The sequence below is a fragment of the Passer domesticus genome, chromosome 1, assembly GCF_036417665.1.
Source record: "Passer domesticus isolate bPasDom1 chromosome 1, bPasDom1.hap1, whole genome shotgun sequence".
NCBI lineage: Eukaryota > Metazoa > Chordata > Aves > Passeriformes > Passeridae > Passer > Passer domesticus.
Genome location: NC_087474.1, coordinates 81,543,899 through 81,561,436, shown reverse-complemented (window position 1 = coordinate 81,561,436; position 17,538 = coordinate 81,543,899). Strand labels below are relative to the sequence as shown.

At 37.1% G+C, this 17,538-nt stretch overlaps 2 long non-coding RNA genes across 2 annotated transcripts in view; one reads left to right on the top strand and one right to left on the bottom strand.

Annotated features, from left to right (window-relative positions):
- Positions 1-1,087: 1,087 nt before the first annotated feature.
- LOC135304721 (uncharacterized) overlaps positions 1,088-17,538 on the bottom strand; it is a 104,201-nt gene continuing 87,750 nt past the window's right edge. Inside the window, exon 3 of the long non-coding RNA XR_010365994.1 lies at positions 1,088-1,331. This is a non-coding gene — a long non-coding RNA (uncharacterized LOC135304721). The remainder of the gene's footprint in view (positions 1,332-17,538) is intronic.
- On the top strand, positions 6,293-16,800 carry LOC135304706 (uncharacterized). The gene is made up of 4 exons (XR_010365984.1): positions 6,293-6,516; positions 12,763-12,890; positions 14,381-14,469; positions 16,542-16,800. It is a non-coding gene; the product is annotated as an uncharacterized LOC135304706 (long non-coding RNA).

Sequence of the window (17,538 nt, the reverse complement as noted above, 5' to 3'; positions counted from 1 at the left end):
TACTGAGGGATTCTATGACAATAGAAAGATTTGAATTAGAACTAAATTAGAATCGGCACTATGTAAATATTTTGGACAAAACTAAGGGTATTAGGTTTTGCAAATAAACTTTTTATATGGGTTATTAATATAACCTCAAGGCAAAATTCTTACTAGAATTGACAATGCCCTTTCTTACTGCAGAGTTTCTATACATGCCTGATTGAAATATATTTTCTATCACTATATCTGATATATCTATTATTAATAAGGCATGAAGAGAATACAGCCAGTTTATCAGAGTGATAACACTCATAAAAATACTGTCCTGGCAGAAAATTAGAAGGACATATGTACTGGTAAAGTACTGGATTTAGGATCCTATATACAGTTAGCCCAAATTCAGAAATTTGGCACAAAAAGTCATGCGTCTCTAGCTTTCTTTAATAATAAAGTTAATGGCATTTTTCCTTGTAGCTTGGAAGTCCCATAAGGTCCTGTAATATTTTAAGGCTGAAGCAAAACTATGTGCTAAGAGTTTGTTTTTATTTCAGAGTAGTTGGAGGACTACATATTTTTGGTCACCAAAACATACTTCTTTTTAGTATGAGAAAATAGAAGGGAAGGGCAAGATATTGCCTTCTTGTTTAAACATGAACAACTGAACATCAGATAGATTAAAAGTCAAATTCTGTGAAGCTCATAAACATGTGCATAAGAAAATATTTTGAATGAAGCCCAAATAACTTTCTGACACTTGCCAGAATGAGCCTGAATACAGAAACCATGCATGTTTCAGTTCAGCATCTCTTTTACAGAAATACTTTTCTTATATACATGGAGCAAAAACTACCATCACCTAAAATTTGCATAAATAACTGAATCTCTATTAATAGCTTTTGAAATGTCTTGTATTTAGTAGCCTAAGCAAAGATATAGCACATGTTAAATTTTGACACTAAATAGCCCCTACTTCTTCTATCATGCACCACTCATTCCCTGCCTTCTCGCTTGTGACTAGAATAGTCATCCCAGGCATAGTTTGGCAAAAAATTGTTCCTGCAAACATACATATTCTGTCTCTCATTTTAAGATAACCTACCTTTTCATCCGTGGATATAAAAATAACCAGAAATTCTATTCGTGAGTTGCACTGAAAACCGATGCAGCAGCTTCCCCTGCTGGCTGCTGAGGAGATGAACTCGCGGCCATTCCCCGCCGTGCCCGCCCTCGCCCTGCCGCTGCGGCACAGGTGACGAGAGCTAAGTCAAGGGCAGCTACAGAAGCCAAGCGACATATCAGGGCTTTTCCCAGGGAAACAGTTCATCAGTGAATACTGAGATGCTTGTGATCTGTCAAAAGGGAAAAAAAAATAAGTATGCTTGTTGAAATGCTGTTTAGATCTGCTCTGAGGAACTCTGTGCAGTTGCAATAATTTTAAATATACTGGCTGCTTGCATGAATATTTTAGTCTGCCAGCACATGCCAGTGTATTTTAGGTGAGTGACTAGTTATACATAGCTTCTTTCTTCTTTTAGGGTCAAAGATGCTCTGTGAAGGCAACTATAAACAGTTGTATGCATTTCTGTGCTTTGCTTCATCAATAAAAACTCTCTAGCTCCTTTTCACTGTATTTTTATTATATCAAAGCATGTGCATTCTACCAAAATGAATGGTGGTCATGCAACACTACCTGCTGTATAGCTTGGAAAGTATAATTGTACCTGCATATGGATAAGTGTTGATATTACTGTCCGCAGGACAATACCCTCTCAACTACTTTGTCTTCTGTAATAAAGCATGCAGAAAATCACCTGCAGGGCAGAAGATAATGGACACAATGGTGCAAATTGTTATGGCCAAGGCTTTCTCATTTAGCTTAACAGAAAACCACAGGACCTTATCAGCTCAAAGGAATGGTGTTGTATAGTATCTCACTCAAGGTCAGGCCAAACATTTGGGATAGACTGGGGGAATTCAGCTGCTATGAAAATGTTGAGGATTTGTGTAAGCATTTGTGTAACCACCAACTGTTTACAACTAGACACTAGGCTAGTAACTGATCATGATTATTCAAGAGAGTCATGCAATGGCCACTTTAATAAAATGATTACCAGAAAGCTTTTACTGTTAAATTTTATGTGTATTAATATATTTTATGACCCCATTCATTTCAAGCTGCAGATGATGAGGAGGGAATTGACAGAGACAGTTATCTGAGTTTCCTGCTGTTGAAGTAAAATAAGAGAAAATTGCATTTTTCTAGTTTTTTAATATCATTTTTACTTTACATTGCTGAACTCCTCTGATGTCTTGTTGCTGGCAATACTATTTCAAAGCCACTTTGAAAGTAGGAAGGTCCTTGTATTCCCCTCCATCAGCCAAAAGCAATGAAGCATTACAATTCTTTTCCCATTCTATTAATAGACTTGCAACTGAAGCAGAAGAAATTCAAGGACTTTTCTTTCCTGACACATTTTACAATATCTCTAAGCAACATAGCAGAAATCAAGGTACAAAGCTTACATGTCATTTCTGATGAAGTAGGGCATTTATTTAAGAAGTTGAAAATTGATTACACTTATTTCTTAATTCCTTTGGTAATGTCTAAGAGTAACATGGTCTCAAGCATTGTAGTACTTCCAGAGTTGCACTGAGTATCCCATTCAATATTCAATGCCAGAAAAATATTGCAAGAGCTATTTTCTGCAAAGCTAATGTTGTCATGTTCACACATAAGTGAAGGGATTTTCTTCTGCAAGAACAAGCTAAATCAAAATGTTAAGGTATGGATATGATCTCAGAATATAGCCTGTGAAAACTGAGATAATGGTGGCTTGCCAACAGAAAGTCTAGCGAAACAAATTTCCTGGGTTTTCTAGACATCTTTATTTAGAGATTGTAAGGCCTATATTTCCCATCCATGTAAATTATATACAATTATCCTTTCTGGTGACACTGATTAACTATTTATATTTTTAAAAAAATCCCGTAATATGAGAAATCTCCACCTAGGACCTCACTGTAACCTTACTTTTCCCAACACTTAAATCAGTACCTGCATTTGCTCTCTGATCTTAAGCATATAAGTGTGTTTTTTTGTGGCAGACAAATAGGAATTTGTTCAATTTCTCTTTCTAGTTAGACAAGTCTTAGATACAAATAGATTTTAGGGCAACCCTTTGGGTGGCTCCAGAGATTCTCATCAGTTTCCAATATCGCCAAGATTTGAAAAGGTGTCTTTTTTTAGTGATGTTAAAGACAAAATGCCAGATGAATACCCAATTTGAAAACCACAGTAAGTAAGCACATTAATATTTAGGCCAGGATGATCCATCTTTCTGCAAAAATACTGATTCTAGCAATCTGAATTAAATTTGTTGGAATTAATACTGTTGCTGGAGGAAATAACTTGGAGAAGGTATCAAGAGACCGCTTTATAAACATGTTTAAATCCCAGCTAATATTTCAATATCTCTGTAAATACTGCTTCTTAACAACGATCCATTCTAATTACACAACAAAGCAGTCCTCCCACAGTGCTACATAATATATGATAAGCAGACATTTAATTGAATTCAAATCAAGATTTTCTTTCTTGACGGTATCTTTTTATACATTGTTTTCCTTAAGAATCTAAGAAAAAAAGTAAACATTTAAGATAAATTAAGTTCTGCAAGGTCTTCTCTGCAAGGAAGCATTCAAATTAAATCCTAGTCACAGCAACATCATTGTGGTCATGACATAGACAGGTTTGTACTTTTTTTCATACTAGAAAATGATCCATTCACTTGGTATCAGAAAAGAAGGTACAGAGTATGTTAATATGTTTGGGGTTTTTTTTGTCCTAAACGGCAACTACACATAAATATCTTAACTAGGATCTCTGTTTTCAATTAAGAAAATTTACCTATGTTAATAAAGATATTGCATGGTACACTACCAGTTCACCTGCAGCTAAGGACCCTTGACAGTCAGGGTCAGCCTTTAAACAAAAAATTGGCCTCTTGCTATTCAAGACGAGGATGGCCTTGTTGTCTCCTCTTGACAATGCTAGGAACGTGCAGATGACTCTCTAGGGATTTAGCCAAAGATAAAACTGAACCCCAGAGGGATTGGATGAGCTTATAGGATTTAATTCCAATTGAAATTAATGAATGTTGTGTGACTAAATCCTTAGGTCAAGTATGAAATGTTCAATCACAATGCATGCAACTAATACATAAGGTAAGTAGCAATTTTACTCTTCATTAAATCAGGGAAAGGTCATGACCTCTTTATGGTATTAGTATGTCAACAAATAGACCTACTGAAACCTGCTGCATCAGATAGCAACCATTCCCTGTTTCATCACCACATCCCCATTTTAATTTACTTTCATGGCTGCCAAGACTCCCACTCCTGCCTCGATAGGTACAGATAAAATACAGAGGTAGCAGTGACCATTTCCATTGTCCTTGTATTTTGCTCTTGCTAACTGCCTTTTTAGCTTGAGCATTGAACATTTGAAAACAATTCTGCATCAACTTGTATCTACCCAGTCCTATTGGTCAAAATAGTATCACTGCATATTCAGGTGTTAATAAAGCTAATGGAATGTAAAAATAAATTAGACTTCATAATTTTTTGAGAAATAGTGCTGTGAAATTTAATGTGCCTGTAACATTTGGAATGATTTTGCTTATCTAACCTATAAGAAGGGAATTCTGCAAAAGCTGCAGTAGATATACTTGTACAGCATGTCATGGGAAAGAGTGCAAATGCTTTATTCATGAGACCCTATTAGAACCCTTGCTTATTAAAGCATTGATGTCTCAAAAGGGTTTACAGTAGCTGTTACTGAAAAATAACCCTTCCCTCCCATCAAAAGAACTAAGAACTAAGAAATGTAAACAAAAGCTTCTACCGTCTCTGAGGGGAGTACTTGAGCATATATTTAAACACCCTCCAAAGTTTCCTGTAATTGTGTAAAAAGATAAAGTACTCTGTGGTAATACAGCAAACTACTTTAAGGACTATGATACTGTCAGATATATTTCAGTTGAATTAGCCCTGGTAGTTCAAGCTGTATACCAAATTCAACTGAGGTGCAGTTGATGAAGAACCAGAGAAAGAGCAAATGAAAGCATCTAAATGATTCTACTATTCTAGCTCACACAGGCCTCCCTGTCCAGTCTTGTATATACTGCAGGTGCGCCTGATGATCACAAAATTGGCATTTCCGCTGGGGACCACTCCAGGTTTCATAGCCCTTGAAAAGCAGCAGGTATAATGGGCTCACTGCATTTGTTCTTCATGAAACAGAGAAGACTGGAAGACCTATCAATTAGAGTTCTTTTTGGCAATGGTAGAAAATTGGAAAACATGTTTCTAGTGTATCATTAAGAAAAATTTGTGTGGAACTTTTACTGACTTTTTAGAACCTGTCTCCAAGTCTAAGAAAATCCAAAGGCAGTTCATTAATGAAATTTGTTCTCTTACTTTCCCTGTTATTCACTTACCAAGCAAGTATTTTTCTGAAATCCCTTCCCCACCCTTGTGTTAGTGATATTTTTTTTTTGGATGGTTGGGTTTTGTAAAGTCTTTGGAATTCTTCTTACATTGATGTTACAAAACTGGATCATGAGGGTTTGGCCATTATTTTCAGGGATCTGTGTCTTGCATTTCTCCATATCCCAACTTAGGGCTCTGAGCACTCCCTTATTCCCCACATTTACATTGCTTCTCACTCTATTCTGTCTTCTTGGAGGGAAGATAGTTCAGATGTCAGCCTGTTAATTCATATGGGCAGAAGGACACTGAGAAATACATAGAGAAACAGATACTGGCATAATAAAGAACATTATTGTGTGGCTTCAATGAGTCATTTCACCTACAGAAAAAATTCTCAAAACTATGGCTCTGCTGAACAGATGAGAGACTTTTACACTTAAAATGGACTTTTACACTTTTTTTTTTTTTTTTTTACTTTTTACTTCATATCAATCCCATTTCTGTTACTAATTCTAGTTTTTCAGATACTAGAAGAATATACCACAGTGTCCTGAAAGTATACATAACTGCACTGGAGACAATAAGATAGGTCTCTCAACAGAGTTTCTTCTAGTGGAGTGGAAATATGTACTCTCAGTTGTCCTGCCAGCTCAGCTACATCATCATACTGAAAATGCACATACAGTTAAGCCAACAGAAGCATTCTGTGTTCAGTGAAAATGCACTGACATCATAAGTTTTGAAGATGTAGTTGCATTACATAGAGCATATGCCATCTTTACCCACAGCTTTGACATCATGGAAGAACAACTGAGTTCTACTGGTGATGGTAGATACCAACAAACCCTGCTATAGCTATAGCTTGACCACACATCACTGGTAGCAGCTCTTGTAGCAAAAGCAGCAGAAGTGTAATTGTACCTTATCTGCTACTGAGCCTTCTCTTCCAGTTCAAACTCACAAACACCTGTGGCTTAAGTTCAGACACTGAAAAGACCATTTGAAATGGCTCAGGCACAATCTTTTGCTCCATCTGTGATGAAGGTAATAATTTTCAGAAGTGAGGCAGGTCAGACAGTCGGGAACCATAACTCTCACTCTAGTAGCAAGATTTACTGGAGCATGGTCTGTGTTTCTGTCAGAACAGGTAAATTCAATGTACTTGTACCATGACATTCTGAAACACCTGAACATCCAGAGCTGATGACTTGTCACTCCATCTTTTGCTCACCTCAGTAAAAAGTATGAAAAGATATCCTCATATTTCAAAAAGAGGTCTTGAAAGAATTCAGAAATGAGCTTTAATATACAGTGTTTGCAAAATATATTTTAAGTACCAGTTTAACAAATATAGTTTATTTCTGTACTTACCTCTCATATATTGCAACCTAAACATTATGTTTCATCTCAGACACAGTTCTGAAAGGGCTCCCTATCTCTTTTTGAATGAAATTTTACAATAGTCGTATGGAACACTCATCCATGGAAATGGAACACTCATAGATGGAAATGTTAAGTACAGATAAAAATTTCTCTTCCCTAAACTTTACTGTGGAATTAAGATATGATGAAATAACAATTTATGGCAAATCTAAAAATGACAATCATGAAAGATCTACCTCTTGGACTGGCCCAGGAACTAGTTTCCCAAAAAAAAAAAAGAACAGAATCATTCATTAAAAAGAGGTAAGAAAAGCAACTGTTGACAGTCAACAGGGGAATCAAATTAGACCTACTCATTATTTAAATGTTTTGATTTAAAGACAGAGCTGTTAATGAGCTACCAAGACCTATAATTATCTGTGTGTCCAATTTCAGCAACAAAAGGAAAATCCTACAATAGATTGGAAAGAAAAAAGCCCACACAAACCACAAAAACACTTTAAATGTCAAAATATTGGTATTTGTTCAGCTTTTGATGGGTGGTGTTTTGCAGTAGAAAGACTGTTTTGCTGTTTTTCTCCTGTTGCTCTACCAGCTATACAACAAAAGATTCTCTGAAGTTAAGCTACAATTCCCCAGAAATAATACTAGGATCAGCCCTGCAATGTCTGATTATATATGATAGTGATGGTAATTTTGCACAGCTTTTTGGGGAGGTCGTTGGGAAGTTTCTTGCAGAGCTCATGCATAGACTAAATGGAATGTCAGAGAGAACACAGGGCAATTTCAAGACTGAAAGGATGAACAGTGCCACAAAAAGGGTATCTAGTTGTTAGTGCAAATATCTTGCTGAATACAAGGATGCGAAGTGAAATGTATCTCCAACAAAAAATATAGCAGGGATATGCTCATGAAGCTGCCTGTGATTCTTGTAAATAAATCCCTTGTACCCTATTGTAAGCAACCAAAATGATACAATCTAATTGCCAGAAAGACAGGATTTTGCAAGCTAATTGCAAATAATGTAGCTGGAGATTCAACTATTAAAAGGGCAAAAATTGAACTAGAACAAGAAAAACAGGATCCCAAGAGATTAAATTAACAGTTTCAAATATGTATGTCTCATCATGACACTGCTAATAGCTGATATATCTGTGTCATTATAACACTGTAAATTTAGATGCCTGTGACACCAATAATTAGGTGGTGATATTACTGCATTACTGCCTCCTCTATAGCAATAACAGTGCTGTGCTTCACTTGCACAGTTCAGTGCACTTCAGCTTAGTCTTCTCACCTCACTTTTACCTTGTCAGGCTCCAGTATTCATAACCTGTGTCCAAAACAGCAGCAATAATATTTATACTAGTTTTGCCTCTCTGATTGGGAGGGGGAAATTTTGCAAGAAGACCATGTTTTGACCCCACACAACCTGTGGTGGTGCTTTTAACTTTCAGGACAATGTCAGAACAGAGATCATGTAGATCTCAGAAGAGTAACAAAGAGAAGGTTGTCTGAAGGTAGATGCACTTGAAATCACAATGAAGTCTGTGTGTGTTGAGTGTTAGTTTTGCTATAGCCTCTTCCAGAGAAGTAGAAGCTCTGTCCCTTTAACCATTACAGGATGATTATTCATAAGGAGAAAGAGTCTTGACCTCCACAGCAGTACTACGAAATCCCTCAGATGCCTTGTCAAAAAGGTTTAATAGCATTGCAGTACAGGTGATACTGTAATAATTTACTTTTTGTTAGCAGTAACTCAAAAGGCTCTGAGGATCTGAACTCTCACATGAAGTAACAGTATTCCAAAGGTAACAGATTAATGCAGAGTTAAAACTTATGGCCTTTTCTCCAGTCAAACTTTTCTCTTAGGGATGAATGGTTTAATACAGCAATCCAAAAATATATTCTGTAAGATTAGCGAGGGGAAAAAAAAATTCACTCATCACACAAAGTTTGTTAAAAGTAACTGCTAGATCTACACTGCCCATAAACCAATGCTTCTAGATCAGCTAGAGGGTTTTATTGACATTGTAACTAAATACATTTGACATTGTAAGCAAAATACCTTATTTTACTACAATTTTCGAGCAAGTAGAAGACAGACAAAGGTAAAAGAACAGAAAAATATGTTCCACAGCTAGTCAGCCTGATTATTAAATCTCAGTATTAGAGATGATTGTTGAACAGCTGAGTTCTCAGGGAAACTAACTTAGAAAGCATTTATTCATTATGACCCTGTCCACTCATTTGTCTTGAAGTTCAACCATCTGGCTAGGATGATACTTTTTCCTAATTTTGAAAGAAATTTCCCATACGTACTTCAGCTGTGAAATAGTCATTTATTACCGGGCCATTGTCCGTCTGTCACAATTATTATCAAATCCTCATCTGAGACATATAAGTGTACTGTGTGTTAGTGCAAGACCATGTGGGACCCATGTGGAAGAAAATAGCTTTTCTCTCCTTTGTAATATCAAGCTTATGAAAATAAAATGATATAAAATCCATTATTATGGTAGTGAAAATGTTGTTTCATCAAATTATGAACATCATGTTAAATTTATAAAAGTGAACATTTTCTCTCTGTCCTTTCTAATTGGACAAACAAGTTTTCTTATGGCTTCTAACATTTAAAAAAATGCAGAATCCTTTAATGGCTTCTGTAGTCAAGAAAAATTAATAGGAAAGTAAAATACTCAGATCTTGGTCATGCTAAAACAGTAAGAGTTCTATTATTGACTTTAATAAAATCATCAGAATCTAGAAATTAGTATAAAAAAGCACATGTGGGATTCTTCTGCTTGCTCTGAATTCTTTATGCCAGGTGAAAGGGCCAATGCTTAGTAAAGCATCTAAAATACAGTCATGTACAAACACCACCAATAAGAACCTCATGAGCATCCTCCTGAAAATTCTATATGCATCCAAAAGATAGTTTCCAATAGAGGATATTTCTTAGTCTTCACTTGTGGTGCAGTCTGGCTCCCTTGAAATTACTTCTGTTTCTTGCAAGTTATTTGCATGCTGTAGATCTCACAGAAATTTGGAGAATATCTCAGTATAGCTTCCCATTGGACATATATTCCCATGAGTATTGTTGGAGTTCCCCAGTCCTGAAAGGAGTTTTGTTTTCTGGTGGGAAGGACTATAGATACCAAAGCTTTTCTTATGTTACATATTCAGGACAGGCCTTTTCAGAGAACATCAAGCTATGTCAAATTGGATTTTTCAACAGCAAATTTAACATTGACACGAGCATGATAAATAGAACTGATCAGACAGGAAAAGATGCTGTTTCACTGAAGCTGAAACATTCTGACACATCAGTTTTGATAAGATTTTTTGTCAGAAGGGGGAGAAAAAGATTAATCTTTAAATTCTTAAGCATGTGTGCAAGAACCTGTTTTGAGGAGTCCTACAGAAATCTAGCATTGTGATCTCTCTATGGCAGTAACCGGCATCTGAAATGAGAAACTTGGTTCAATAGGAAATGAACTACTGCATCAGAATCTTCTATACTATAAGTGCAAAATTAAGCCCCACGAAGTCTCCTTTGACAAAGGCTTACTTCTTACCATTTTCTTAAGAGTTATTGTTTTTTATTGGCTTTGAATAGAACCTGACACAACTTCCATCTCATCTGAAGCCTCAAAACACTTTGTGTGAATGTTTAATAATAGTCCTTCACTCGTAAGATCAGTTTAGGTCTGTTACTTGTGAAACCACTTACTAAATATAAGACATTCAAACATTCCTAGTGCACCAGATGATTACCATTATCATTTTGACTGTGTTCATCCATTCTCCTCAAAGTTCAGAAGGGTATGATTTCTTCCCAAAATAAGCAATTGTAAACAATGTTTAAAAACCATAGACTGGTTATTTTCTTGGTATTTTTAAAATACATATAACACTGAGAATAAAATAATTAAAAAGCAGTGAGAACTTAAACTCATCAGCTGTTTCTTGCAAGTTGTTATTAGAATTTGGGCTCGCACTATTTTCTTTGAGCTGCCTAAGTATGGGGTATCTTGTAAACTTCTCTATTGTCTAAAAAGAAGTTTGTTACATATCCAAAAGACACTTTTACTCATTCTAAAACAATTTACTAGGCTATGGTTCACTTTAGGATAAATCAGAAAGGATTTGAGGAAAGCATTTATTGTGGTTTAATGGCACCCATCTAGAACTAGTTTGAAGTTGAAATAATAAAATCAAACTAAACCTTTGAAAAGTGTATAGCAAGCATGTCAGATTTTGACCTCTATAGTAGACAGCTACAATTTGGACATCAGTTTCTCATCACCAGAATTTGTCCTGCAAATCTACTTCTGCCTGTCCACATTACTACTGCTTCTGTAGTCAGAAGACAGAAACTCTTCTCATTTCCAGATTATGTTTGTGTTGCTGATGGAAGCCTGGTATTTAATTAAAAAGCAAAAAAAAAAAAAAAAGAACGATCATGAAATGAGGTGTGGGCTGGTCACATAGTATAGGGAGTATCTCTAGAGAAGAAAAACTAAAAACATGAAGTTGTAGCACACATCTGCTCTTCAGTTAGGATACAGAGATAGTGATTTCCAGGCTTACCTTTTGACACAATCACTCCCGCAAATGAATGACGCAAAACAGGCATTACAAACAATGTGTCTGAGTTATAGAAACAAAAATATATTAATCCATATGAAGTACTCACTTGCATATGAAAAGGGATTTCCACAGGAGTGCTTACAGAAAACCAAATGCATGAAAACTGTGAACATGGTTTCAGTATATGGTCATGCCCACAATGTCCCTACCCATGGCAGAAAGAGTTGGAACCAAATGATTTTTTAAGACTCCTTCCAACTCAAACCATTCCATATCATATATTTCCCACTTGCCTCACCCTAGAATTTGCAGTTTCTGGTACACTTCAATGCTCCCACTCTGAAACTGCATAATTCAGTGAGATGATGAATACAAGCTGAGGGAGAAGTCACAGCTAATACTGATTCCTCCATGAAGGGCTATGGTTCAGCTGCTTGCAGGAAAAGACTCACACACTGTACAGACACTGTGCCAAGTTTCAACAGGCATGGAGGGCATGAGTATTATTGCCCAGATTTGCTGGGCAACTTTGTCATGCTACCACCTGCTCTTCACTGAGGAAACTGCATGCGGAATTAACTTGACCTGAGCACAATCATTAGAAGCTATATTGCCAAATTACCTTCCAGTTCTGATCATATCTCTAAATTTAGTCTTAAGCAATGGCACTAAAAAGTATTATTTCTTGCATTATAGCTTGGAATCAAGATACTACCTCCAATGATAATTATTCCAATAATAATTAAGTTTATTACACTTCCAATTTTAAATTGGAGTGTGAAAACAAAGGAGCTTCTATACATTTTACTATACAACACAAGGAAAATTTTAATTTCTAAAATGTGAACTTTTAAAAAACTTTTTTAAGTTTAAAGCATATATAAAGTGTCACTTTTCCAAGCAATCAAATAAATACAACACTGTATACTATGTGCATGAATGATACAATGAAATTATTAAGAAGCTCTGATTCACTTTAATTAAGGAAGAAAAGTGAACTAGAACTGCTTTGAAATATTCTTCCTCATCTATTATTTTACAGGTTAAACGTTTATTACATTTACAAATTATTTACTGCAGAATTTTTCCCTAAGGTGTTTGCAAATTTGATGCCACTATGAAAGATTAATGTGTGTTTAAGCAAACCAGAATAGCCTAATTTAATTACTTAGGACAATTCTTAAATAACGCTTTACTGACTGCTCAGCAATTACATGCATTGCCTTAAGAAATATAGACTTAACATGTGGCATGGTGAATCTCATTTGACAAGAAGGCATTTATTTTCATTTCTTTGCCTTTTTCTTTTAAAAGCTTCAGGTATACAGTACAGTTGGTTTGAGTGAGATTTAGGTGGGCTGAGGGGTGAAACACAATTGTCTGTCTGATGTGAGGAATTTCTGAAACGAGAGGATGGAATGCTGAGGCTGGCAAACATAATGGTAAGTTGACCTGCATGTGGTTAGATCCTGGGATCCTGGCCGGGCAACTGGAGTCCAGTGGCTCCTGGAGCATCGGGGGCTCCCAGGTGGGTGATGCCAGGTCCTGGCTGTCAGGGCCAGGGCAGCTGGAGGGTTCTGCAGGAGCCCCAGCCCTGGGTATCAAGCCCTCCCTGGGGACAGGGATGGACCAAGGCCAGAACAGGGTCTTGCAGGACAGCCTAGTTTGGGGGCCCCATGGTCAGGCCAGACAGGGACGTGAGGACCTGGACAGGGGTCCCACTGTGGCATCATTGAGGTGGGGACTGCTGGCCCCTTGGACCTGACTCAGGGTCCTGGGCCACAGCCACAGTGCGGGAGCTGCAGACACTGGGCAAGAACAGCTCAGGACAGTTTTGGTTATAATTGTAAGAATTCAGATGCAAAAAGTGAAATTTTTTTCATCAAACTTCCCACATGTATGATATAGATGGAAATACCCTTTAAAGCCAGTAGCAAGATGTTTTGAGACGATGCTACATATTCATTAAACAATTCTGATAATTAAAGAGTCTGTGTTTTGGGCCAAAATCTGCCCATAGAAATGACTAGATAAATAATTAAATAAAATAACATTTTTCCCCAGCAAATGACATTTTACTGCATCTTGATCAAGAAACCAAATTACTGCTTTGTCGCTTATTCAAAGAGTACAAATTGTTTGATCTGTTTATCCATCAGTTAATGTACATTGATACAATGCCACTAATAGTTCTCTCAGTATGAACAATTTCAACATACTCTCCAATGAAATACAAAATCAGGCTTCATTTAGTACTTGTGCTATATTTGTTTGCCACATCCATTTATTTATCTCTGGAAATTTTACATCTTTTATGTTCAAATATTTTTCACATGCTGTGCAGAGAACCTTCTGTTCCATCTGAGCTCAATTCTGAATGTATTATTGATTTCAATTGCACAAAGCCTTGCCTATTGCTTGTTTTAGAAGGTTTTTGTCTTCCCCCCAACACGATATTTTATGCAGTCCAGAGAAGCTGTAGCATTCTGTTTTTATTTAATCTAAAGTTCAGCAGTTTGTCAAATCCATATGGTGCAAATAATCTAAAGCTGTAACAGTATTAGATAGAATACAAAGAATATCAAAGGAACTAGGAATGGAAACAATAATTTTTCAAGGTTTTTGATATATCTGTCATGTAAAAAAAGGTTACAAGGATCAGAAAGCAATGGTTCAATAAGTTTTATCTCCTGGGACACAGAAACAACTGGAGAAAATTACATTACAGTATTAGAGGTTTTGTTGCTTTTTTGGTTTTGTTGTTTTTTTGGTTTTTTTTGTTTTTTTTTTTTTTTAGGCATGCAGTAAAATAGTTTATGTGCATGTGAAAATCTGTTATGACTGCTCAGACTTTTTTTTTTGCTGCTACTTCTCCATCTAATTTATTGAATGCTCCCATTATGAAAATTTTTATTTATTGTGTGTATCAAAGCTCAGTCTCATCAGCTACTATTACACGTATTGGCCATCCAGAAAGATACAGCTGTCATCCGCTGGTCAGACATATGCCAAAGAATCCAGGTGAGCAAGAGAAGTAGTGACGTGTTGCTGATACTAAGTGAAAAATGCAGGGAGGTAATTTGATTTGCAGATACTCACTGTATACCAAATTTTATCTATATATTTTCAAGGTGCACATCAGAACTCATTTCTTTGGCAAATTCTTTACTTCAGCTAAGTTGTGGAAAGGTTGCTATGAGAAGAAAAATGTCCTACAAATACTTCCACAAGACTTCAGCTTTTAGCTACTGGTTCAAGGGAAACACACTTGTTTCTCTTGAAACACACATACAGCATACTTCCAGAGCAGTCTTAACTAAAGGAAAACTAACATTCTGTATAACCTTTTTAAGGGTAAGGAAGGAGAGATTTCCAAAGCTGCAGAAAAAAGATGCTCTCTGGTCTATGCTATGGATATACAAAATATTTTAACTTAAGAAAGAAGAAAAAAAACAAAGAAAGCTTGAGAATATTTTCTTTGAACAATTGATCTAGATTTTTATGGTCTAGAAATACTGAGGAAATTGTAAAAAATCTCATTGATGCTGTAAGATCAAGTCTATTAAGGAACCACTAAGCTCCCTCCTGCCCAAAAAACAATACCAAAAAAAGTTATCTTTTATTTCTGCCATTTCAAATAACAAGAAAAGACAACAGTTCATCTAGTTGTCTGGCCTTGTTCCTCAACAGAAGCATGGGGTTTGTAATAAATAATGAGCAATGGACAATTATCACTGCTCTGCAAGCATCTACAGGAATATTAACACTAAAGATCCATGCTTACAACATGAATTGGCAATTTCTTTAAGAGATATGGAGCTGCTTCTAATTCAAACAGACATTTTGGTATATTATTAACAGCTCTAGCCTGGGTCACTATTTATGCTGACAATACTTGCTTTCGGATAGGAAGAGTGAAAAAAGCTCAGTCCCAAAGAGATATGAGTCAGAAGAGTCCTATATAATAAAATACAGGAACTGGGTATCTGAAGCAGTGGTACACTTCTCATCATTCTGCAAGATTCAGCTTATAGTGTAACAGTAGTACCTGAAGAGAGGAAATAAAAGATTCATTTGACATTAACCAGCAAACAAAGATTTGTTTAGAACAAAGATTTCTTAGACAACTAAGAAACCCTTTGAAACTTTTGATGATTCAAAAATTTTAGAGTGATGAAATAGGTGGTCACTCAGACCTAAAAATATATGGATTTTTTTGTAGAGTGTTTTAGCCTACTATGTTAGTTTCAAAGAATAAATGGACATTCAAAGAGACCAAAGTTTTGTCAGACATGTACTTGCTATGTGATTCTGAGTTCCTGAATAGTTTGGCACAAATTCCATGGGTAATATACTGGAGGTCTTTATCAGAAAATCACACCTATCTGTTCTGCTTGAAGAGGCTAAGGAACAGATTATGAAATGGTTCAGATAGGGAGTAGGAGGACTGAAGGGGGTAGGCGCATTCCATCCAGAGATGTATACTAGACCCCATAAATTCCAGTACCCAAATAGTGTATGAAAAGAAACACTTTAAAACCAACCTGTCTATACACTATTAGTTAAGGCTGCACATTTCTCAGCTATTATTCATTAGTGTGCAGTTACTAAAAGTGCAGGTACTGACGGTAGTCAAGTTTGGTTTGAAAGAAAACTGTAGCCTGAAACCATGATTGTGTGGAAAGAAAAGAAAATTAGTTAAGTTGCATTCTGAGCAGGTTATTTATTACCAAATCATGAACTACTTCTGTCCCAAGAACTAGTGGTCAATTGGTCCAGAAGGGTATTTTATCACTGCAATATTTTGTCAGTAATGCAAAATAATAATAAGTAAATGTGGCTCTCTTGCTATTTATATTTGTAATTAATAGGCCTAAATACAGAGGTCTGACCTTGACTGGAAACTCTGATTTGAGCTCATGATTCTTTATTCAGAAAGAATGCTTTATTTAGAAGAAAATACTACATCCTCCTTGCGAGAGCTTTACAGAAGTCACACATAATGGTTGTATGTGAGAAAGCCTATTATCTTGTTCCAGCTGAATTTCGAACTCACAGGAGATTAAATGTTTTGTCATTGCATTTACATGCAGGAGACTCAGGAAGTGTCCGGCTCAAAAAGAAAACCTGAACCTATGACCATCATCCATTCCAGAGGACCACAGGCCCGACATGCAAAGCTGATCCTTGGTACCAGCTCAAAGAAAACCTTCTGAAACAGGCAGTGGAACTCAGTATCTAGCCAACTCCTCTGTGAAACCTTGTAGCTGAAATGATTTTTTCAATCTATTAATTGAATAGAGAGAATAAGTCCGATTTCATCTGTTCGGGCCGAGGTGCCCCGTTGGTGGCGGCAGGGCCGGGGCTGTGCCAGCGCTGCCCGGGCCGGCCCCAGCGCAGGGCACGGCTGAGCCCCTCAGCCCCGGGGAAAGCCTGGCCAAGGGAGGGCAAAACGCTGCCCGGCAGCCAGGGCTGAGCCAGGGGAAGCGAGCGAGAAACAGCGCTGCGAGCCCCGAGGGGACAGCGGGAGCAGGGACGGGGCAGGAGAGGCCCGGCAGGGATGGCCCTGCGGCCTGGCACAGAGCCCGGCGGGGAGGGCGGACCGCCCGGAGGGAAGCTGCAGCCCCTGGAGAGCCCACGCTGGAGCAAGGTTATCCCGAAGGACTGCAGTCTTTGCCAACGGCCCAAACTGCAGCATGAGGAGGAAGGAGCCTCAGAGAGGCGCTGTTAATGGACTGAGTCAGGGATGAAAGAGTGAAGTTGAACCTGGGAAAAGGGGAAACGGGCAGAAGTTATTTTAGTTTTTGTCTTTGTTTCTCACCATCCAACTCAATTTCAATTGGCAATAATAAATTTGCTTTCCCTAATCTCGGTCATTTTTGTCATTAATGGTAACTGTTAAAGACCCATCTTTATCTCTACCCCATGACCTTTTAACCTGATTTTCTGCCCCTGTTCTTTGAGGAGGGGGAGTGAGACAGTGGCTGATTGGGTGCCTGGTGGTTTGCCATGGCCAACCCATCACAGAAACTAAATAAGAATAACCAAATTTAAATCAAATTGCAATATTTCTTTAAGCTTTCACCAGGT